Source organism: Carcharodon carcharias, chromosome 13 (genome assembly GCF_017639515.1).
Source record: "Carcharodon carcharias isolate sCarCar2 chromosome 13, sCarCar2.pri, whole genome shotgun sequence".
NCBI lineage: Eukaryota > Metazoa > Chordata > Chondrichthyes > Lamniformes > Lamnidae > Carcharodon > Carcharodon carcharias.
The window spans coordinates 114,528,935-114,553,596 of record NC_054479.1 but is presented as its reverse complement, the minus strand read 5'-3'; the positions used below and the strand labels follow the sequence as shown (position 1 = coordinate 114,553,596).

The window sequence follows — 24,662 nt, the reverse complement described above, 5'->3', positions numbered from 1 at the left end:
AGAAATGAGAAATTGAGTCCAAAAATAAAAGTTTTAAAATATGTACAAATCAGTCCTTTGGCTTGTCCATGAGGGGTAGATGGTGAAACGTTGTGGCCGTTAAGTTGGGTGATTCCGATAACGCTGAATTTGGCAGTTGTGCAGTTGGTTTGGAGATTCTTGGTTCTGCAGTCTAGCTGAAAGGAGTTGTCCTGTTTCTTTTCTGACTGTGGCTTTGTTGACTTGTGACTTGCTTCTAGCAATCAGAGAGAGAGGGGTTTTTACCTACAAGCACAGGGATGCCCAGAAGGTGTTCTTCATCTGTGACCTTCACAGCACACACTCAGACCAGAACAGAACACCAGACTAGCACACAGAATTAGGATTGCAGTTGGCTTTTTAAACCCCTTTCCTTGTGTACTCCTGGAATGGAAAAACAAACATGTCTTTTGCCCAGACCTCTTTTCTTTCCAAATCAGTTCATGTTCAAAGTCTGGGATATAAATCAACAGGAGGTGGTTTCCACTGAGATTATCTCCACAACCACAGGAGATTACAGTTCAGTTTGCATTATATCTTTTCCTTTGAAGTGCCTCTGCCAGAAGTAGGCCAGTCCGAACTTTTAGGTGTGACATTCCATTCTCGCTGAACTAGTTGGTCCAGTAATCCAAATAGGAATTTTCTAGCAAGGTTACCTTACAATTTCAGCCAGTTTTTGCTTGTATGTCCTTTTTAAAAAAACACTTGTCTTACTTAAAAGTTCAATATGTCCGTAAGTAATTCGGGGATAGGATCCTTGGTCATGACACCTCACACTCACATCCACAGGGATCTCACTCACTGTCAGTTCAAGGGACATCACCATTCTCTCTCTCACACTCGCCTTCATCTGCCCTGCGGATTGTGTCCTCATCCCGTCCACAGAACCACTCACCACCCACACATACCAGGCATTCTTCTCATCTGACCTGGCAGGCGTTCTGCTTACACTCTCTCTCTCCATTTGTACTCATGTAGAACAAGCTGGCACATGGCAAAAGGGAGAGGTCACAGACTGACGAAGGAATGCTTGGCATCAAGGTCCTCGCAGACTTTGAAAATAGAGTCATCCAGCTGGCTGGTGATGATCTGGACTGTTCCTGTGCTCACAGTGAGGCCGGCGGTGCTTAACCACATGGGGATCCAGGAGTGCAACATCGTTCAGAAAACCATGCTGTGAGTGAGTTCTCCTGTTCCCCAGTCCCCTGCTATGTACTAATTATCTCTCCTTGCTTTCACAGGCACATTTGGGAAACAGCTGAGGGGGTTCACGAGCCAGGTCCTTGACTCAAGCCCTGAAGGCATCTCAGAAGAAGAATCTGATGACACCCTAATTGAAGACCCGTCACAGTGCTCACCCACACCCTCCAGCAGCGCAGAGACACAGATCTCAGCGGGGCCTAGTTCTAGAGTAGCCTTTTGTCACAATCTGTCTGATCCACAGCAGGCGGAGGCAGCGACTTCCCAGTTATCTGGACTCGGAGGACTGCTGGAGGCCTGAAATCTGCTGAGTCCGAGTCAGATGAGGAGCCTCTGGACTCAGTCAAACCTCAGTTTCTGGACCTGCAAAGGCAAGCTCAGGAACATCAGGAAGGGATGCCCGCTGCACTCAGTTTGCAAGGCACGATGGAGCAGTCTGTCTGAGGTGATAGTGCCGGCATTGCAACGCACCAAAGTCAACACTGGTAGGATAAAAAAACTAAAATAAAATAAAATTTTAAAAAAGATAAAACACAAAAAGTTAGCATGCAGGTGCAACAAGTAATTAGGAAGGCAAATTAAATTTTAGCCTGTATTGCTAGGGGGTTGGAAACAGACAAGTCTTCTTACAACTGTACAGGGTGTTGGTGAGGCTGCACCTAGAGTACTGTGTACAGTTTTGGTCCCATTTTTAAGTAGGTTCAAAAGAGATTCATAAGACTGATTCCTGGAATGAAGGGGTTGACTTATCAAGAACGGCTAAACATGTTATGCCTGTGATGAGGGGTGATCTTGTTGAAACGTACAAGATTCTGAGGGGGCTTGACAGGGTAGGTGTTGAGAAGATGTTTCTGCTAGTGGGGGAATCTCAAATTAGGGGACATAGTTACAGATTAAGGGGACACTCATTTAAAACTGAGACACAAAGGAATTTCTTCTCTCAGAGGGTAGCGAATGTCTGGAATTCTCTACTCCAGAGAGCTGTGGAGGCTGGATCACTGAAAGTATTTAAAGATGAGGTAGGTAGATTTTTGAAATATCAGGGAGTTAAGGGCTACGAGGAGCTGGCACAAAAGAGGAGTTGAGGCCTGGGGCAGATCAGCCATGATCTTATTGAATGGTGGGGCAGGCTTGAGGGGCTGAATGGCCTACTCCTGTTCCTGTTTCTTATGTTCATATGGTGACCACCATGGAGACCTTCACTGTGACACCAGTCCTGCATTGTTGCGCAGGCTGAACTCCATTGCTGATGCCATAGTTGGCTTCCAACCGTGTCAACGCAAGAAGGGTTTGGGGCAGCTCGATCTCACTTCAGTTTCCCCTTCTCCTCAAGGAGTCAGCCAGGGACTGCCAGACACCCCTAGGGAGGAGGATCAGCAGGTGCACACCCCGATACCATCCACTCAGGTGACTCCGGGAGTGTCCGGCCCATCTGTATCCCCTCTTCCAGTGACACCAGGAGCTTCAGCTCCACAGGCTGAGGAGGGTGCCTGCCATTGCCACACAGCAGGACCCTGAAAGCAGATCAGGGCCTTCCAGGTCTTGGCCCTCCAGCGGATACCCGCCAGGGTCATCACTGACATAGCAGTCAACAGACTGCCTCCAGCTCCGCTGTGGATGTCCAGGAGCATCAAGACATAGCTACAGGGTTAGGAAGGTTAAGAAGATGTAACTCTTTCGAGTACAAACACGTTTCCATCTGTTCCTATTCAGCTGAAGTTACATTGTTTCATAGTTTGCCATTGTGAGATTTGAACTCTTGATAATCTTTTAAATGAAAACCAAATCAACAAAATTGGGATAAATCAGGCACAGCCCCTAATTCAGGTCAGCTGTAAAACCAAGAACAAAGTTTAAAGGAAACTTACAAACTTTAAATCAAAATGTGATTAAAGGGGTCAACAAAACACCCCAGTCCCCACGGTGCCCACCGAGCACGGAAGGCCTCGAGAGTGCCAGCAGACACCGCGTGCTCCTTCTCCAGGGACATCCGGCAGCGAACGTAGCCACGGAAGAGGGACAAACAATCGGGCGGGACTCCCCCGACGATTGCCCGCTGCCTGGACCTGTTAATGGCCAACTTGGCCAGGCCCAGGAGCAGGTTCACGAGGAGGTCCTCCTCCTTCCCGACCCCCTTCCGCACCGGGTGCCCATAGATCAGGAGCGTGGGGCTGAAGTGCAAACAAAACATCAATAAAAGGTTTTTCAAATAACTAAAAAGGGAGTGCAGCCTACAACACCCTACGTATACATGGTCCACGGACTCCACAAGACCGCAAAAAGAGCACGTGTCCTGAGAGTCCGTGAACCTATGCATCCTCTTATTATAAGGGACTGCTGCATGCAACACCCTCCAACCCAGGTCCCCGATAGAAAGGGGGAGGACACCTCCGTAGAGGGCCTCCCATCGGGGGCCTCCGCCGCCGGACGGCAACAAGGCACGCCAGGGCGTGTCCGGTCGACGGACAAGGGCGAGAAAATGGAAGGTGTGCAGCAGCAGTCCGTACAAAAAGCCCCTCTTTGCCGTGCCAAAAGGCACAGAGGGCATGTCCCCGAGGCGGATCATATTGCGGGGCACCAGCACCCGAGGGAGGATTCGGGGCTCGGGGCCAATGTGGAATTCCGTCCGAACAGGGGAACGTTCAGACGGAAGACCACCGCGCACCTGGGCCACCTCAAGACCCAAAATAACGTTGGGTCCGAGCACGACCGTTCTCAGGTCTTGGATGGCATCGGCTGCGACCTGGACACTCACAGACGCGCGTCGCGCCAACTCCTGCGGGAGCATCCAGCCCAGTCCTCCGCCACCCAGCATGTCCCCGATCCTGGTCACCCCTGCGGCCACAGCCCTCCTCTCTGCCAACCACTGAAAAGGACGGAGGGGCGGATTCCTGAGCAGCGGCTCTCTGACGATAGCCGCTACTCCTGACGGGGGAGAGCTGCGTCACGAGGCGACCACTTTCCAGACTTTGATCAGGTCCTGGTAAAAGACGGGCAACGCCTGCAAGGAGCCACCGAGGCCCAGCTGTTCTATAAACAGGAGCTGCACGTCATAATTCAGGCCGTGCACCTGACGGAAGAAATACGTCATCAGGGCACACCATCTAGGAGGAGGCTCGACGTAGAGGTATCGCTGCAGGGTCTGAAGGCGGAAAGTCGCCACCTGTGTGCGTAGGCACACTAGCGCCTGACCACCCTCCCTAAGCGGGAGACTCAGAACCTCGGCAGCGACCCAGTGCAATCTTTTGTCCCAGAAGAAGTCGACTAACAATCTCTGGATTCTTGTGACAAAGTCCGGGGGAGGGGTCAAAGTGACCAGCCGATACCACAACATGGCGGCGATCAGCTGGTTTATGACCAGAACTCGACCTCGGTAAGATAGCACTCGGAGCAGTCCTGTCCAGCGCCGCAGGCGAGCGGTAACTTTCGTCTCCAGTTCCTGCCAGTTTGCCGGCCAGGATTCCTCAGCGGGGCAGAGATGGACCCCCAGGTAGAGGAGGCTGGTCCTGCTCCAGGTGAAAGGCCTGAGCTCCTCGGGTAGGGGATCCATCTGCCACTGACCGACCAGGAGTCCAGAACATTTACCCCAGTTGATCCTGGCAGAAGAAGCGGCAGAGTAGACCTCCTGGCACTCGCGCATCCTCCGCAGGTCAGCCGGGTCACTAAACATAAGGAGCACATCATCGGCGTAAGCCGAAAGGACCACCCCGATGCCCGGCCAGCTCAGAACCAATCCCGACAACCTCCTCCGCAAGAGGCGCAGGAAAGGCTCCACGCAAATAGAATACAACTGGCCAGACAGGGGGCAGCCCTGACGTACCCCTCTCCCAAAGCGAAGGGCCGCCGTCAGGGACCCGTTAACCTTCACTAGGCACTCTGCGGCGGTGTACAGAAGTCGGATCCGGGCGACAAAATGCGTCCTGAACCCGAAAGCTCGCAGAGTTCCGAGTAAGTATTCGTGATCCACCCTGTTGAACGCCTTCTCCTGATCGAGAGACAGGAAGGCGCTCGACAGACCAGCCCTCTGGGAATGGTGGATGATGTCCCGGACCAGATGGATGTTATCATAAATGGTTTGGTCCGGGACGGTGTAGGACTGGTCAGGGTGGATCATATGGTCCAGCACGGTGCCGAGCCGAGAAGACATGGCTTGGGCGAAGATTTTGTAGTCCGTGCTGAGGAGGGAGACCGGGCGCCAGTTTTTAAGAAGGCGGAGATCCCCCTTCTTCGGCAGCAGGGCAATCACTGCCCTGCGCCACGAAAGGGGCATCTACCCGGTAGCAATTCTCTCCCCCAGGACCCCCGCGAAGTCGCTCCCCAAGACGTCCCAGAACGCCCTGAAGAACTCCACGGTCAGCCCGTCTAGTCCTGGGGTTTTGCCCCTAGAAAGACCGTCGAGTGCGCCGGTCAGCTCCCCCAGACTTATAGGGGAGTCGAGCTTTCCGGCGCACTCCGGGCCGACCTGCGGCAGGTCCTCCCACAAAATTCTGCAAGCTTCCTCACTGTACGGATCCGGAGAGAACAGGGCAGTGTAGTAATCTCGGGCAATGGCCTTAATGCCCTCCGGATCCGAGACAAGGGATCCGTCGTCGGCCAGCAGCGTAAAGAGCTGCTTACGGACCCCGTGCCTTTTTTCCAGCGAGTAGAAGAAGGGGGAGCCGCGGTCCATCTCCTTCAGGAAACGGATCCGCGACCTCACGAACGTGCCCCGAGACCCGACCAGTTGCAGGTCCCGCAGCGCGCCCTTCTTCTCATCGTACACCGACCGCAGGGCCGGGTCCGCGTCGGGCTGATGGAGACGTGCCTCCAGGTCGAGCACCTCCTTCTCCAACTCCTCGACCCTGGATTTGCGTCTCTTTGTCGACCCCTTCGCGTACTCTTGACAGAAAACTCGGACGTGAGTCTTGCCCACGTCCCACCATAGCCTCAAGGAGGGGAAGCCTCCCCGCTTCCTTCTCCAGCCGGCCCAGAAGCGACGGAATGAGTCCAGGAACTGCTGGTCTTCCAACAACAGGTTATTAAAATGCCAGTACGCGGACCCCGTCCGAGCGCAGAACGAAGTGAGCTCCGCCCACACCAGACGGTGGTCCGTGCGCGGAACCTGCTGTATAGAAGCAGCCGGAACGCAGGACATGTACGCCTTCGAAACGTAAAGGCGGTCGAGTCTGGACGCTCCAACTCCAGGTGACACAAAGGTGAACACGCTGGAGTCAGGATGGAGATTTCGCCAGACGTCCACTAAGTCGAAGGACCTGACCAGGTCCCGCAACTTACTCACACCTCGCGTGCAGTGCGGGATACCGTGATGGTCCCGGACCCCGAGGGTGCAATTGAAATCCCCCCCGAGGACGATGCACTCGCCAGCGTCGATGGAGCCGAGATGAGTGGACACTTCTTCAAAGAAGCTCGCTTGCTGCTGCGTGCCCAGGGGAGCGTACACATTCACAAAGTGAAGCACCGCCCCCTCCCAGACGCACAGTCAGGTGCAGCAACCGGCCTGGCACCGGCTCCTTGACCCCCAAGATCTCCGGCTGAAAATGCGGGGCCAACAAGTTAGCCACCCCGCCAGAATTGGAGGCTAGGTGACTCATGTAGACCCCCCCTCATCACTCCAGGAGCCACGTGGCTTCATCTCCCGGAACGGTATGGGTTTCTTGCAGGAAGCACAACGCATACTTCCCGTCCCTGAGGACCGAGAAGTTCTGGAACCTGCGCTGTGCGCCCCTGCTGCCGCAGATGTTGAGGCTGGCTATAGTCGTCTTCATTGTCAAAGGTACATCAAACCTTCACCTTAAGTCATTAAAAAGAAGAAGAGGACTTTTTAGTCCTTCCTCTCCTTCAGGAGCCCAGCGAGAAACGTTTGGACCCTCCGCCGCGCGTTCCTATCCAACTCCGGAGACTTGAGAGCCTCGCGAGTGGACCAGAACACCAGCGGAAAAGAATGCCACCGGTCCAAGGCCAACTGAACCCTGTCTCGGCGACCGCGATGACTCGCCAAAAAGTCCCGGAGTTCCCTTGGGGGGATGAGGGGGGAGTCAGTGGAGGGCACCAGGGGATCCACCGCCTCGCTTGAGAGCGACTCAGCATAATCTCCAGCGCTCACCACGGACACCCCGTCCTCCTCCAGGTCGTCGCCTCCAGCTTCCGACCCCTCCCCCGCATTGAGTACGGGGGCTGATTCGGAGCTGCCAGCTGGCCCCACCTGTACCTCGATCCCACCCCCAGGATCAAGGCCAGAGGGTTCCTCTCTGGTCTCCTCTAAACGTTTTGGGTCAGAGGGCAGTGGCAGTTCTGATGCCCGCTCTCCTCCCGGCACCGGGTCGTCCGGGGAGCTCAGGACAAGCTCCTGACCCAAAACTAGGACGCCCGGTGCTAAGGTTTGGGAGGGAGCGGGAAGGCCCTCCTTTTCGCCGCCACCCAATGACCCGTTAACATTTGTTAAATTTTGAAAGCTACAGTCCCCCGACGAGCCAGAAGGTACCTTGGGGGTATCGAGGGTTCCTGAGTCGGGCACCACCTCAAGGGAGGTGCCTTCAGTGACCCCCGAGGGGCCCTGTTCAGGGGACTGCAGCAGGTTGACGGGGGTAACAGTGGTAGGGGTAGGGGTTTTGAGTTCCCCCAGAGGACAGGGCGAGATTTTACTTGGTGGAGACGCCACCACCTCTTCATCGGGGGAAGGGACACACCCAACTTCTTCAGTTTGGGCATCACCCACCTCCTCCTCCGAAGCGTGACGTCTCTTCCGGGTCAGGCTGGGGGCTAGGGAGACCTCCATTTCCGAGGCCCCCTCCTCCTTGTCCAGCCCTCCCGGACACTCCACCCTCTGGGTTTTGGGTGTTAGATTCCCCGGCTCGTGGTCCCGCGTCTTTTCCCCGCCGGCCCCGGGAGCACGCGCAGGGACGACGCCGGGCCCAGCACTCGGCGCCTTAGCACCCACGGGCCCGGGAGCACACGCGGACACGACGCCGGGGCCGGATGATGTTTTTTCCCCCGAGCTGGTGCCTGCAGGTGTTTGGGGGTTTTGGGGCGTTTCAGGGGCCGCCTCCAGGTTGCGGGTCTTCCTCCACGCCTTCTTACGGCGCGGGGGCTCTCCCCCCGCCTCACCGGCAGCCGAGATGGCAGTGGCTGCCGGCGTCGCTTCCCCTTGCGGGGAGGGAGATGAAGTGGTGGCGGGGGGAGGAGGGGCGGTGCCAGCCATGGCCGCTTGGGTGGGGCTCGTGGCCTTGGAGGCGGGGCATTCTTCCTCACGTGCCCTGCCTCCTTACAAGCATGGCACCGCACGCCCTCCACGGTCCAGAAGACCCGATAGGCGGTCCCCTCAAAATTGATAATCTTTTAAATGAAAACCAAATCAACAAAATTGGGATAAATCAGGCACAGCCCCTAATTCAGGTCAGCTGTAAAACCAAGAACAAAGTTTAAAGGAAACTTACAAACTTTAAATCAAAATGTGATTAAAGGGGTCAACAAAACACCCCAGTCCCCACCGAGCACGGAAGGCCTCGAGAGTGCCAGCAGACACCGCGTGCTCCTTCTCCAGGGACATCCGGCAGCGAACGTAGCCGCGGAAGAGGGACAAACAATCGGGCGGGACTCCCCCGTCGATCGCCCGCTGCCTGGACCTGTTAATGGCCAACTTGGCCAGGCCCAGGAGCAGGTTCACGAGGAGGTCCTCCTCCTTCCCGACCCCCTTCCGCACCGGGTGCCCATAGATCAGGAGCGTGGGGCTGAAGTGCAAACAAAACATCAATAAAAGGTTTTTCAAATAACTAAAAAGGGAGTGCAGCCTACAACACCCTATGTATACATGGTCCACGGACTCCACAAGACCGCAAAAAGGGCACGTGTCCTGAGAGTCCGTGAACCTATGCATCCTCTTATTATAAGGGACTGCTGCATGCAACACCCTCCAACCCAGGTCCCCGATAGAAAGGGGGAGGACACCTCCGTAGAGGGCCTCCCATCGAGGGCCTCCGCCGCCGGACGGCAACAAGGCACGCCAGGGCGTGTCCGGTCGACGGACAAGGGCGAGAAAATGGAAGGTGTGCAGCAGCAGTCCATACAAAAAGCCCCTCTTTGCTGTGCCAAAAGGCACAGAGGGCATGTCCCCGAGGCGGCTCATATTGCGGGGCACCAGCACCCGAGGGAGGGTTCGGGGCTTGGGGCCAATGTGGAATTCCGTCCGAACAGGGGAACGCTCAGACGGAAGACCACCGCGCACCTGGGCCACCTCAAGACCCAAAATAACGTCGGGTCCGAGCACGACCGTTCTCAGGTCTTGGATGGCATCGGCTGCGACCTGGACACTCACAGACGCGCGTCGCGCCAACTCCTGCGGGAGCATCCAGCCCAGTCCTCCGCCACCCAGCACGTCCCCGATCCTGGTCACCCCTGCGGCCACAGCCCTCCTCTCCGCCAACCACTGAAAAGGACGGAGGGGCGGATTCCTGAGCAGCGGCTCTCTGACAATAGCCGCTACTCCTGACGGGGGAGAGCTGCGTCGCGAGGCGACCACTTTCCAGACTTTGATCAGGTCCTGGTAAAAGACGGGCAACGCCTGCAAGGAGCCACCGAGGCCCAGCTGTTCTATAAACAGGAGCTGCACGTCATAATTCAGGCCGTGCACCTGACGGAAGAAATACGTCATCAGGGCACACCATCTAGGAGGAGGCTCAACGTAGAGGTATCGCTGCAGGGTCTGAAGGCGGAAAGTCGCCACCTGTGTGCGTAGGCACACTAGCGCCTGACCACCCTCCCTAAGCGGGAGACTCAGAACCTCGGCAGCGACCCAGTGCAATCTTTTGTCCCAGAAGAAGTCGACTAACAATCTCTGGATTCTTGTGACAAAGTCCGGGGGAGGGGTCAAAGTGACCAGCCGATACCACAACATGGCGGCGATCAGCTGGTTTATGACCAGAACTCGACCCCGGTAAGATAGCACTCGGAGCAGTCCTGTCCAGCGCCGCAGGTGAGCGGTGACTTTCGTCTCCAGTTCCTGCCAGTTTGCCGGCCAGGATTCCTCAGCGGGGCAGAGATGGACCCCCAGGTAGAGGAGGCTGGTCCTGCTCCAGGCGAAAGGCCTGAGCTCCTCGGGTAGGGGATCCATCTGCCACTGACCGACCAGGAGTCCAGAACACTTACCCCAGTTGATCCTGGCCGAAGAAGCGGCAGAGTAGACCTCCTGGCACTCGCGCATCCTCCGCAGGTCAGCCGGTTCACTAAACATAAGGAGCACGTCATCGGCGTAAGCCGAAAGGACCACCCCGATGCCCGGCCCGCGCAGAACCAATCCCGACAACCTCCTCCGCAAGAGGCGCAGGAAAGGCTCCACGCAAATAGAATACAACTGGCCAGACAGGGGGCAGCCCTGACGTACCCCTCTCCCAAAGCGAAGGGGCGCCGTCAGGGACCCGTTAACCTTCACTAGGCATTCTGCGGCGGTGTACAGAAGTCGGATCCGGGCGACAAAATGCGTCCCGAACCCGAAAGCTCGCAGAGTTCCGAGTAAGTATCCGTGATCCACCCTGTCGAACGCCTTCTCCTGATCGAGAGACAGGAAGGCGCTCGACAGACCAGCCCTCTGGGAATGGTGGATGATGTCCCGGACCAGATGGATGTTATCATAAATGGTTCGGTCCGGGACGGTGTAGGACTGGTCAGGGTGGATCATATGGTCCAGCACGGTGCCGAGCCGAGAAGACATGGCTCGGGCGAAGATTTTGTAGTCCGTGCTGAGGAGGGAGACCGGGCGCCAGTTTTTAAGAAGGCGGAGATCCCCCTTCTTCGGTAGCAGGGCAATCACGGCCCTGCGCCACGAAAGGGGCATCTCCCCGGTAGCAATGCTCTCCCCCAGGACCCCCGCGAAGTCGCTCCCCAAGACGTCCCAGAACGCCCTGAAGAACTCCACGGTCAGCCCGTCTAGTCCCGGGGTTTTGCCCCTAGAAAGACCGTCGAGTGCGCCGGTCAGCTCCCCCAGACTTATAGGGGAGTCGAGCTTTCCGGCGCACTCCGGGCCGACCTGCGGCAGGTCCTCCCACAAAACTCTGCAAGCTTCCTCACTGTACGGATCCGGAGAGAAAAGGGCAGTGTAGTAATCTCGGGCAATGGCCCTGATGCCCTCCGGATCCGAGACAAGGGATCCGTCGTCGGCCAGCAGCGTAAAGAGCTGCTTACGGACCCCGTGCCTTTTTTCCAGTGAGTAGAAGAAGGGAGAGCCACGGTCCATCTCCTTAAGGAAACAGATCCGCGACCTCACGAACGCGCCCCGAGACCCGACCAGTTGCAGGTCCCGCAGCGCGCCCTTCTTCTCATCGTACACCGACCGCAGGGCCGGGTCCGCGTCGGGCTGACGGAGACGTGCCTCCAGGTCGAGCACCTCCTTCTCCAACTCCTCGACCCTGGATTTGCGTCTCTTTGTCGACCCCTTCGCGTACTCTTGACAGAAAACTCGGACGTGAGTCTTGCCCACGTCCCACCATAGCCTCAAGGAGGGGAAGCCTCCCCGCTTCCTTCTCCAGCCGGCCCAGAAGCGACGGAACGAGTCCAGGAACCGCTGGTCTTCCAACAACAGGTTATTAAAATGCCAGTACGCGGACCCCGTCCGAGCGCAGAACGAAGTGAGCTCCGCCCACACCAGACGGTGGTCCGTGCACGGAACCTGCTGTATAGAAGCAGCCGGAACGCAGGACACGTACGCCTTCGAAACGTAAAGGCGGTCGAGTCTGGACGCTCCGACTCCAGGTGACACAAAGGTGAACACGCTGGAGTCAGGATGGAGATTTCGCCAGACGTCCACTAAGTCGAAGGACCTGACCAGGTCCCGCAACTTACTCACACCTCGCGTGCAGTGCGGGGTACCGTGACGGTCCCGGACCCCGAGGGTGCAATTGAAATCCCCCCCCGAGGACGATGCACTCGCCAGCGTCGATGGAGCCGAGATGAGTGGACACTTCTTCAAAGAAGCTCGCTTGCTGCTGCGTGCCCAGGGGAGCGTACACATTCACAAAGTGAAGCACCGCCCCCCCCAGACGCACAGTCAGGTGCAGCAACCGGCCTGGCACTGGCTCCTTGACCCCCAAGATCTCCGGCTGAAAATGCGGGGCCAACAAGATAGCCACCCCGCCAGAATTGGAGGCTAGGTGACTCATGTAGACCCCCCCTCGCCACTCCAGGAGCCACGTGGCTTCGTCTCCCGGAACGGTATGGGTTTCTTGCAGGAAGCACAACGCATACTTCCCGTCCCTGAGGACCGAGAAGTTCTGGAACCTGCGCTGTGCGGCCCTGCTGCCGCGGATGTTGAGGCTGGCTATAGTCGTCTTCATTGTCAAAGGTACATCAAATCTTCACCTTAAGTCATTAAAAAGAAGAAGAGGACTTTTTAGTCCTTCCTCTCCTTCAGGAGCCCAGCGAGAAACGTTTGGACCCTCCGCCGCGCGTTCCTATCCAACTCAGGAGACTTGAGAGCCTCGCGAGTGGACCAGAACACCAGCGGAAAAGAATGCCACCGGTCCAAGGCCAACTGAACCCTGTCTCGGCGACCGCGATGACTCGCCAAAAAGTCCCGGAGTTCCCTTGGGGGGATGAGGGGGGAGTCAGTGGAGGGCACCAGGGGATCCACCGCCTCGCTTGAGAGCGACTCAGCGTAATCTCCAGCGCTCACCACGGACACCCCGTCCTCCTCCAGGTCGTCGCCTCCAGCTTCCTACCCCTCCCCCGCATTGAGTACGGGGGCTGATTCGGAGCTGCCAGCTGGCCCCACCTGTACCTCGATCCCACCCCCAGGATCAAGGCCAGAGGGGTCCTCTCTGGTCTCCTCTAAACGTTTTGGGTCAGAGGGCAGCGGCAGTTCTGATGCCCGCTCTCCTCCCGGCACCGGGTCGTCCGGGGAGCTCAGGACAAGCTCCTGACCCAAAACTAGGACGCCCGGTGCTAAGGTTTGGGAGGGAGCGGGAAGGCCTTCCTTTTCGCCGCCACCCAATGACCCGTTGACATTTTTTAAATTTTGAAAGTTGCAGTCCCCCGATGAGCCAGAAGGTACCTCGGGGGTATCGAGGGTCTCTGAGTCGGGCACCACCTCAAGGGAGGTGCCTTCAGTGACCCCCGAGGGGCCCTGTTCAGGGGACTGCAGCAGGTTGACAGGGGTAATAGTGGTGGGAGTCGGTGCAGGGGTTTTGAGTTCCCCCAGAGGACAGGGCGAGATTTTACTTGGTGGAGACGCCACCACCTCTTCATCGGGGGAAGGGACACACCCAACTTCTTCAGTTTGGGCATCACCCACCTCCTCCTCCGAAGCGTGACGTCTCTTCCGGGTCAGGCTGGGGGCTAGGGAGACCTCCATTTCCGAGGCCCCCTCCTCCTTGTCCAGCCCTCCCGGACACTCCACCCTCTGGGTTTTGGGTGTTAGATACCTCGGCTCGGGGTCCCGCGTCCCTTCCCCGCCGGCCCCGGGAGCACGCGCAGGGACGACGCCGGGCCCAGCACTCGGCGCCTTAGCACCCACGGGCCCGGGAGCACACGCGGACACGACGCCGGGGCCGGATGTTGTCTTTTCCCCCGAGCCGGTGCTTGCAGGTGTTTGGGGGTTTTGGGGCGTTTCAGGGGCCGCCTCCAGGTTGCGGGTCTTCCTCTGCGCCTTCTTACGGCGTGGGGGCTCTCCCCCCGCCTCACCGGCAGCCGAGATGGCAGTGGCCGCCGGCGTCGCTTCCCCTTGCGGGGAGGGAGATGGAGTGGTGGCGGGGGGAGGAGGGGCGGTGCCAGCCGTGGCCGCTTGGGTGGGGCTCGTAGCCTTGGAGGCGGGGCAGTTCTTCCTCACGTGCCCCGCCTCCTTACAAGCATGGCACCGCACACCCTCCACGGTCCAGAAGACCCGATAGGCGGTCCCCTCAAAATTGATAAAGAAGGCCCCCTCCAGGCACTCCTCCTGGGCCAAGCGGACAAATACCTGGCGCCGGAAGGAGTACACGTGGCGGAGGGCCGAGTCTTTGAGGCCGAGCGGGATTGGTGCAACCCCCGAACTGACCTCCCCCAGTTTATTAATGTGGGGGAGGAGGAGCTCACTGGATAGAATAGGTGGGACGTTCGAAATAATAATTCTCTGGGCGGTGGCCTCAAGGGGATCCACCGCCAGAAAAGTCCCGCCCACAGTGAGTCCTTTTTGCAGGGCGAGGTGCACCGCCCGCTCGGACCTCAAGAAGAATATGGCCTTCCCATACATTTTAGAGGCCGCGACAATGGCTGAGGGGCCGACGACCCCAGCCATAGCCTTTACGCAGGCCTCTATTGTCATTTCAGGGTGAGCATAGCTCTTTACCCCAAGGGCCCTGGTGAGGAGGCGGAATGGTGACAGGGCAGCAGGAGCAGCTGGAGCTGCAGAAGCAGCCACCCCCGCATAGGTTTTCTTTTTTTGAGGCCCTGCCACCGGTGACAAAACCGCCTCCACATTAGCCCTCGAGGGCCCGGCCACAGGCGATGGTGAATTGGCCTTAGGGCCAGAGCCACGCCCACCCCGGGAAGGATTGGCCATTTTGTTTTTTTTTATATTTTTTTCATATATATAGGGAGGAAAGGGGGTGGGGGAGAGAGGTAGAAACAACCTCCCCTCTTTTAGGCAGGAGAGGAGAGGAGGGAGAGGAGTAAAAGACAGGGAGGCACAGGAGGGAAAGAGGTAAATGTCCAGATGGGTGTCCTCGATGGTGGATGGACGGTGGGTGGGGGCCTGATGTTCTTCAGGCAGGGGGAGGTGATGTTTTCACCAGCTACTGCTGGCCTTACCAGGGAAAAGGGCTGGGTTGAGGGAGGGGCGGCAGAAAGATGGTTTCAGCACACACACTCACCCTCCCTCTCTTCCTTCCCCAACCCGTCTGGCAGTCTTCTTGCCTCCCCCTACAAAACACAGTCCTTTATTGCCCCCACCTTACACAAACAATAACATTGGACACCCACCTAGGATGTTGTTTTTAGACACAGTCCTGGCCTTCCTGTCCTGTAACAACAGAAGCTGTTCTTCTTCTCTCCCTCTCTCTCCCTTTGCTCCACACGGGCAGGTCCAGCAGCAGCAAACACCCTTGAGTGCAGGTCCAGCAGCAGCACACAGCAGAAGCAACAACCCCAAAAGCAGCAGCAGAAACAGTTGAAACACTGAGGAGCAGCAACACCAACACCACACACCTTCTCTCCTCAGTATCAGGAAACAAACTGAATCCACAATTACCTCCACGAGATCGTTAAGAAAATGAACTCTTGATAATCTTTTAAATGAAAACCAAATCAACAAAATTGGGATAAATCAGGCACAGCCCCTAATTCAGGTCAGTTGTAAAACCAAGAACAAAGTTTAAAGGAAACTTACAAACTTTAAATCAAAATGTGATTAAAGGGGTCAACAAAACACCCCAGTCCCCGCGGTGCCCACCGAGCATGGAAGGCCTCGAGAGTGCCAGCAGACACCGCGTGCTCCTTCTCCAGGGACATCCGGCAGCGAACGTAGCCACGGAAGAGGGACATACAATCGGGTGGGACTCCCCCGTCGATCGCCCGCTGCCTGGACCTGTTAATGGCCAACTTGGCCAGGCCCAGGAGCAGGTTCACGAGGAGGTCCTCCTCCTTCCCGACCCCCTTCCGCACCGTGTGCCCATAGATCAGGAGCGTGGGGCTGAAGTGCAAACAAAACATCAATAAAAGGTTTTTCAAATAACTAAAAAGGGAGTGCAGCCTACAACACCCTACGTATACATGGTCCACGGACTCCACAAGACTGCAAAAAGGGCACGTGTCCTGAGAGTCCGTGAACCTATGCATCCTCTTATTATAAGGGACTGCTGCATGCAACACCCTCCAACCCAGGTCCCCGATAGAAAGGGGGAGGACACCTCCGTAGAGGGCCTCCCATCGGGGGCCTCCGCCGCCGGACGGCAACAAGGCACGCCAGGGCGTGTCCGGTCGACGGACAAGGGCGAGAAAATGGAAGGTGTGCAGCAGCAGTCCGTACAAAAAGCCCCTCTTTGCCGTGCCAAAAGGCACAGAGGGCATGTCCCCAAGGCGGCTCATATTGCGGGGCACCAGCACCCGAGGGAGGGTTCGGGGCTTGGGGCCAATGTGGAATTCCGTCCGAACAGGGGAACGCTCAGACGGAAGACCACCGCGCACCTGGGCCACCTCAAGACCCAAAATAATGTTGGGTCCGAGCACGACCGTTCTCATGTCTTGGATGGCATCGGCTGCGACCTGGACACTCACAGACGCGCGTCGCACCAACTCCTGTGGGAGCATCCAGGCCAGTCCTCCACCACCCAGCACGTCCCCGATCCTGGTCACTCCTGCGGCCACAGCCCTCCTCTCCGCCAACCACTGAAAAGGACGGAGGGGCGGATTCCTGAGCAGCGGCTCTCTGACGATAGCCGCTACTCCTGACGGGGGAGAGCTGCGTCGCGAGGCGACCACTTTCCAGACTTTGATCAGGTCCTGGTAAAAGACGGGCAACGCCTGCAAGGAGCCACCGAGGCCCAGCTGTTCTGTAAACAGGAGCTGCACGTCATAATTCAGGCCGTGCACCTGACGGAAGAAATACGTCATCAGGGCTCACCATCTAGGAGGAGGCTCGACGTAGAGGTATCGCTGCAGGGTCTGAAGGCGGAAAGTCGCCACCTGTGTGCGTAGGCACACTAGCGCCTGACCACCCTCCCTAAAATGTAACTCTTTTGAGTACAAACCCATTTCCATCTGTTTCAGATGAAGTTACATTGTTTCATAGTTTGCCATTGTGAGATTTGAACTCTTGATCTTGGGGTTACAAACCCAGTACAATAACCACTTGGCTATTGAGGCCAAGCCTAGCAAAAAAGCTGTAGTTGCACAGCCTGGGCATGGGTGTTAATCACTTGTACTTACTGTTCACTATTGTAAATGAACTCTCAAGAATGTCTCCCTGCCTATGGCCATTTGTTCTGATGAACAGTGTCTGTGTCACTCAGATGTGAAACCTTGGTTCTGCACAAGATAACGGCAGGTTTCTTAGTCCAGGGCTCTTCCCTGTACAGCGTGTAATCTTAAGACCAAAGTGATGGTCCGGCTTCACACTCACTGGAACATTACTGATGCCTGCACCTCGATGGGGCTTGTCATTGCTGCCAGAATGTCATGGGCAGGTGTCACAGAGTTCCATCATTCTCTCTATGTGCTCTCAACAACTTTGAGGTGGAACTGGCTCCCCCACATCTCTTCAGCATCTGTGGCTGGTGACGGTGTGCTCTTGCAGGGGAAAAGTGCTGAAGGCTGACAAAGGATCAAATGCATTTAATGTTTCACGGTTCAGTCCATGTTATGACCCTGATCACTGAGGGCATGTGAGCTGCCCTCAGCCAGGCAAGAATCAGATATTCACAGAGGCTATGTGAAGATCTATGGAGTGTCCTCTCTGCATGTCATCATCATCCTCCTGGAATCTCATGGCTTTTAGGGCCTCCGCTGTGGCTCCATGACATGAGCCTGATCAATGAGGGCATGTACGCTGCCAACGGCCACACAGGAGTCAAACAGTCACAGGTCCAAGGTGAGGATACCAGGAGTGTCCTCACTGCATCACACCATCATCATCCACAAATCTGGCAGCTACGAGGGCCTCCCCAGCATGGCTGCCATGTCTGGCCAGTGCAACGGCCTCATCGCTGGCATCCTTCCCTGCAGGGACCTCATCACCGTCAACCCCTTCGACGTCCTCATCAGAGGAGATGTGCAAATCTTCCATCTCTTCCTCAGCCAGGTCCTCCCCACAATGCAGCACCAGGCTGTGGAATGTGCAGCAAGTGACGATGATGCGCGAAACCCTCGGTACAATGTATTGCAGTGCTCCACCATAACTGTCGAGGCACCAGAACCTCATTTTCAAAATGCCTATTGTTTGCTCCACTGAAGTCCAGGTCATAGTATGAACCTCGTTACACCGTCGCACTGCTACAGTCTGAGGCTGCTGCACGGGTGTCATCAGCCACATCCTCTGTGGGTAGCCCTTCACGCTGCAGAGCCAACCCTACAGCCTCTGTGGACCCTGGAAGATGTCAGGGATCTGAGACATTCTGAGGATGTAGGAATCATGAGCAGTCCTGGGAATCATGCGCAGACCTGCAGGATGCGTCTGTGGTGGTCACACACCAACTGAACATTCAGCATGTGGAAGCCCTTGCGGTTGATGTAGTTGACTGCTTGTTGCCATGGAGATCTAAGCACCACATGAATGCAGTCGATGGCATCCTGCACCTGTGGAAAACCTGGCATGTGCGCAAATCCAAGTGCTCTTGCTTCCTGGCTTTCCTGATCACTGGCGAAATGCACAAAGTTCTGTGCCTTCGCAAAGATGGCGCCCGTGACCTCCTGACTGCACTTGTGATTGAAGGCTTCCGAGATCCTGCAGAGGTCACCTGTGGAACTCTGGAAAGAGCCACTGGCGTAAAAATTGAGCGCCTTGGTCACTTTCATGGCCACTGGCAGCAGATGCCCTCTATGTCCCCATGGCGCCAAATCCTGCAGCAGGTAGCATATATACCGACCAGTTCCCTAGACATACATAGTCTTCAGTGACACTGGTTCTTGGTCATTTTCAGGAATGACGAGCACTGTCTATGGACCCTGGATCTAGTGAGGCGCCTACGTGCGATGGCTCACTGTGGATCTTCAGCTGCGTGTGCAGCAGGCCCTGCTACCCTTCCATCCTGGAGGAGGTGCTCCCCACTTTGCTAAGCCAGGTGCCTCTGCAACTCTCTTCTTCTACTTTTCTGGTCTCTGTAAGCTATGAGGCATGCTGCTTAATCACCAGGCTCCATGATCTAGACGTCCTCCTCCTGCAGAATCAAAGAGAGGGTTAGCATAGTTGTACAAAGGACCTCTCCTGGTTAAGTCTGAAGGCCCCTTCATGCATGTAAGAGAGTGCTGGCCACCACTTGGATGGCCATCATAGCTGTCTGAAACTCCACCCACCTCTGCCCCCCTCCACCTGACTGATTGGCGGCAGCTTCAGCCACTGGGCTGCATGATGTGCTCTCAGCTCAGGCGCAGGCATTCTCCTAACCCACATTGCAAGACAGCATTGTTAGCTTGAACCGTGAGGGATACTGTTCCAAACTGTGATAAAGATATTGCAAGGAGCTCTGTTAGCCTCCATCAGTGACTGCTCCATGGCCATCATTCACAAGGAGATTCTACAACTTGCCCAGTTGGCCAATTGCTCTGCATCCCTCTAAAATGCACATTAATTTGCAGTCTGCGCCTGAGGGGTGAAAAGTTCTGGAGTATTTGGTGACACTTTCTTGCCTTTGTGTTGCTCGAGTGGGGAGGAAAGCTTCAGAGGCCTGACTCCAAGCCTGTCAATGGAGCTGCATCAGAATAGTCTCAGCTGCGGAAGAATGTCACCTTTGACAAGCTTTTCCAACTGCATGGCCACTTCCCTCAACCCCTCCTTTCCCCACCCCTCCCAGCTTGTGCTTGTGTACTTCCTTCAGTCTGTGCTGCCTTGCACCCCTCTCCCCGGCCCCACCCCCACTGGAGTCCTTGTCCCAGTGCTGCACCAGCCGGATAAAAGTGACTTGCCTGTGTTCCCATGAATGCATGGCCCCTCTTTTGTGATGTCCTACAAGCCGATACTCGGGAGCACAGTGCAAGGTTGTATACACTCATCTCTGCGTTCCTCTTGAAGTTCAGCTCGCCAGGTGCACGACTTTTAAACGCAATTGTGAAGCACATCGTTCTGAAGTCACGCTGACGTGGGTGGTAAATTTTATGTGGGGGTATGATTTTGGCGAGCAGAGCTTATAACTAGATGGTAAAGTATTGAAATTAGGTTCCTGACGTGTGACAATGGGAAACGTGGCCCGTCACTGATGGGTAGAGCGGACAATCAGAAACTGGTTTCACAATGGCTTGAAATCGATTCTTGGCTTTCTCACCATATGGTCCCCCACTGCTCGACATGACGCCTGATGCAAAAGAGGCCGAAAAATTCTGGTCTTAATATTTGGGGCAGAATTTTACACTCTTATTGGGATGTGTTGGCAGGCAGGTGGGGTGCTGTAAAATTAGGTGCGATGCCATGGGTGTTTTCCAAGCGCCTACACAGCTTTGGGTCAATTGAGGCCCATAAGTGGCCACTAGTGGGCCTCATCCCAACCTGCTGCAGTTTTTCACATGGCAGGAATAGGAGGGAGCCAGGTTTGAAGCCCGCCGGGTTCCACTCCTGTGACTACTAGTGCCAAAGGAAGAGGTACCTTCTTCATGGGTGCCCTGGCTCATTGGAGGCCTATCCAAAGTTCTGGCCCTTCTGGGTTTCCCCTCCTCCCTGACTTGTACACCATTGCCCCAACACCCTTCCTATCCTGCTCCCACAGAAAACATCTCCAACTTACCTCTCTATCAGGCATCAATGATGAACTTCATTGAGGACTTTTAGCAGTATTGGGTACCCCACACTCACTGGGGATTCTGCAAGTAAACCTGACAGGGTTTGCTTTCCAGGCTTCCGATGTGGTGACTCCCCACTCTTCACTGGCAGACTTGCTCTAAAGAAGAGCAATTAATTTGATGTGTATAGGGCACTTGTACCATATTGCGCATACCCTAGGATCTAAGAGAAAACATGCAAGGCTCTGACTAACATTTTTTGGAGTTATTTTACTATAGGTTCCATGCCTGACAATTGGAACAATATGGCAGTGAGTGTTTCTTGCAATAATATTAATAAACTTCCTGTCAACATATAGCTGTATCTTCAGATGGAGAACATGGATACCATCAAAAGCAGTCTGCAGGAACTGGACTATTTAAGCAGAGGGAGCTTGGAGTGGTAGATGGATTTTAACCATGAGATGTATAAAATAATGTACATTGGAATAGGAAATACTTATAGCATTCATGGACACTGAAATGTTTTCAATTATTAAAGTTGGCAAAAAAACAAAATTGGGTTTCATTACTGACCATTCAATTAAAGTGGGCAAGAAGAAACTCTTATCAACAGAATTAATTAAGTACTGGGATTTGTCTCAAAGGTATTCATACAATCTTAAAAAGGAAGCACTGAGACAATAGATGGTTAAAATGCTAACTTACACTGTAAAGAATGAGCAGTTAATTTGCCTGTCTTGACATTTGATAATAGCTCATATCATTTTGGGGGCATCATTACCAAAAGAACTCGAGGGGCTCAAAAGAAATACTCATCACACCACCTCAGGGAAACAAATAATAAATAAAATAACATAACATTGCTGTCTGTGTAAAGAATGAGATAAATAATCAGGACAGAGACATAGGCAATCAATCAGGACCAGCAAATGCAGTTAGATTTTAAAAAGACAGTGATGAGATCAAATTTTGACCACGCTCATAATGAAGATTCAAGAAGATTGTGAAGAGTTATTTTACTCACTTCAGGTAAGATGACTCACTGACATGGGACAATTATTTTGCATTATTACATCAAGATGAATTGTATTGATTAAACAAAATGCATCTAATACATTTATTTCCTTTGAAGGAAAATAACTTAACAATTTGTAGCTGGCATTTTCCAATCAACTGATTTCTCAGTCTGCCTTCAAAAAAATTGGAGGAGCTCATGTGCAAAAAACACATATCCTAGTTCAGGTCACAAGGAGATTCGACTTTTACACCCCTATATTAATGGTTTGTATGGTTAGATGTTGGGCAGTACGGGCAGAGTTCTGAACATAATTTTCTCAGACTCTCTTACAGAAATAACATACTGCTGTATCTGAAGGAATCTCTAAGACAGAAACCTAAACTTCTGACAATCTCATTTTCAACTGTGTATGAAATGCTACTGTAATGTTCTATATGTACTTACATTTCCAACATTTCTTTGTAAACTTCATGAAAAAAAAATTTAGCGGAACAATATAACTGATTGAATTACGAATATGAATCCTCATTCTGAGCTGTTTATTTAGCACAATCTACCATTACTTGTTGAACTGATACATATGAATATTTTTCTTCCAGATAATCCAGGATGTACAACCAGATGCTGTGGTGTTAGAACTTTGCCAAAGTCGAGAATTGCTTTTAACATTAGATGAACAGTCATTACTAAATGAAGCCAAGGTGTTTGACTTATGCAAAATGCGACAGTCAATAAAGCAGGTGCTGTTATTTTCATTAAGTTGTTAATTAATGTTTATTTTTACGTTATCATGGGAAGTTCTGAGCTGTTGTCCTTGTTTTGCTTTCATTGGTTAATTCCTTTCCGACAAAACTTAAAATGTAATGCAGAAATTTCAGACAGTCTAGCTGTCATAATATGTTGGTCTTCTGATATTTTTACTCATGTTTTTATTTTACAGCAACCAACACAAATTATGTTGTATAATTATAATTGGAATAATACTATACCAACAATATAAAAGTTGTATTATCCAAGTCAGTAATACAGGAAATGTTACATTATTTTCAATGCATTGATGCCAGCCAACATGGAGGCTTTTTGTTGTTCCAGAAACTGAGGCTGAATGAAAACAGGTATATTACACCACTGGTCTGAAACTACTAGTTATAGAGTGTGAAGGACAGCTGGCAAAACCTGAGTTATACTGCTGGCAATGCCTACTTGGTGCTCTGTGCGCATGTACTTATTCCCATGTTCAGAGTGCTGTTATATTTTTAATGCTAGGAGAGAACAGGCTGGGCATCAAAATTTCTCATAATTGTAAGAATACAGAGGTCTTGAATCTCCATGCAGTTTAGCCAAGCTCCTGCCACAGCTTCAGAGGGTGATTGGCAGAACCTCCAGGGAAATGACACAAACAGACGTTTGTAATCATTAAGGCAATTTCTCTGGGGCTTCCGCCAACCTCCTGCCAGAAAATCTCTGCGATGATTCTAGGTTTCAATACTAAGTATGGGCTATGGTAAGAAAATCTAATAGAGCATCTTTAAATTAAAGCAAAATACTACAGATGCAGAAATTCTGAAATATAAACATAAAGTGCTGTAAATACTCAACAGGTCTGGCAGCATCTGTGGAGAGAGAGATGGAGTTAATGTTTCGAGTCAAAGCTGACTCTCCTTCATTCTGAAGAAAAGTCATATTTGAAACATTAGCAGAACATCTTTAATCATGCCATCATACCAGCTTGGAGCTACAGTCCACCCTGGAAATGCAGCTGACCATAAAATAAAAAATATTTAGCCAACTAAGGGAGGGAGTTTATTCAGATCTGTTCCTGCTCTGCAGCTTAACTTTGTCGACGTTTATGTGGGTAAGCTGGGTTTCTACCGTGCTCCTGCTGAAGCCCCAAGGAAATTCTCGACCTAAGTGTTTTCCGTCCATTCTTTCATGTATGTAGAATAGATTTTGATCTGAAATGATATCATCTGTAAGTCACTGTGCATTTTAATAGTTACTCTTGCTATATTTTTCTTTGCTTCTCATTTCTGTTTCTCGCTGCCTCTGTTTTTCTCTGCTCTCGTTCTTATGCTCATCCTCTCCTCACTCAGCCTCTCTCATTTCTTTATTGCCATTCTCAATTTCACCTCATTTCCTTTTGTTTCTCTTGCCATTCAATCACTATTCAACCATTCAGACAGGCAACGGTATGGCAGTCATACGTCTGAGCGTACGGTACATTTTGGCCAGCACAGATTCAGGGTTGGAATTAAGAACTTTGTTAAGGTTAAGCTAACGGAGGCCTCGACTGGGATTTCCTGGTCAATCTCCAGTTCCCAGAAGCAATGGGGCAGATTAGCTGCTTAGGCAGGCACCCAAGCGATTGATCAATGCTCCAGGCAGCCTGCAGGCCCTCCCTTCCTGCCTGGGTGTTGCCAAAGGCCACCCTATAGAAGGGCTCCTCTTCCCGCACTGGTGGTCTGGCTGCTTTCCCTATTTTTTAATTTTTTTGAAATAAGTGTCTAGGAGGGTACCTTTTTGTTGAAGTGAACTCCCAGTTACTTACAAGCCCCATGCTCCTCTGAAGCTGGAAGGCCTCTGATTCTCTCCCCAGCTTCAAGAGACACCCCACAGCCATTCATTGGACTTGGAACTGCCTCCATGCCAGTTAAGGAGTGCCCTGGTCACAATTCCAGATCAGTGACTGTTTCCCTCTGGTGGCAGGTTCTAGGGGCAGAATTATGCCCTTGGCGTGTGGGATCAGCGGGGGTGGTCAGGAAGCCAACCGCCGCCCGCGATTGGCAGCACTCTGCTATTTTAGGCAGGCGGGCCAATTAAGGTCCACGTTGAGCTCTGTCTGTGCAGGCAGGGGGAGGAGGCTGAGCAGACCTAGCGCGCACTTTGCAAATAATCTCCCTGAGGCAGCTCTGTGCCTCGGAATGAAGGAAATATTGAAAAAATTATTAAACAGCAGGAAAAAAATCAATGAAACAAGTCCCCTCATGCGACTCATGAGCAGGGACATGTTTTTAATTAAAAATTAAAGATTTTATTTCAT

The 24,662-nt window shown here is 53.4% G+C and overlaps 1 protein-coding gene across 6 annotated transcripts in view; it reads left to right on the top strand.

Moving 5' to 3' along the window:
• LOC121285991 (traB domain-containing protein-like) overlaps positions 1–24,662 on the top strand; it is a 49,691-nt gene that overhangs the window by 9,181 nt on the left and 15,848 nt on the right. For all 6 annotated transcript variants that reach the window (XR_005944870.1, XR_005944868.1, XR_005944867.1 and 3 more), the window contains one exon: positions 22,222–22,362. The gene's annotated coding sequence lies outside the window, so the exon portion shown is untranslated. The remainder of the gene's footprint in view (positions 1–22,221; positions 22,363–24,662) is intronic.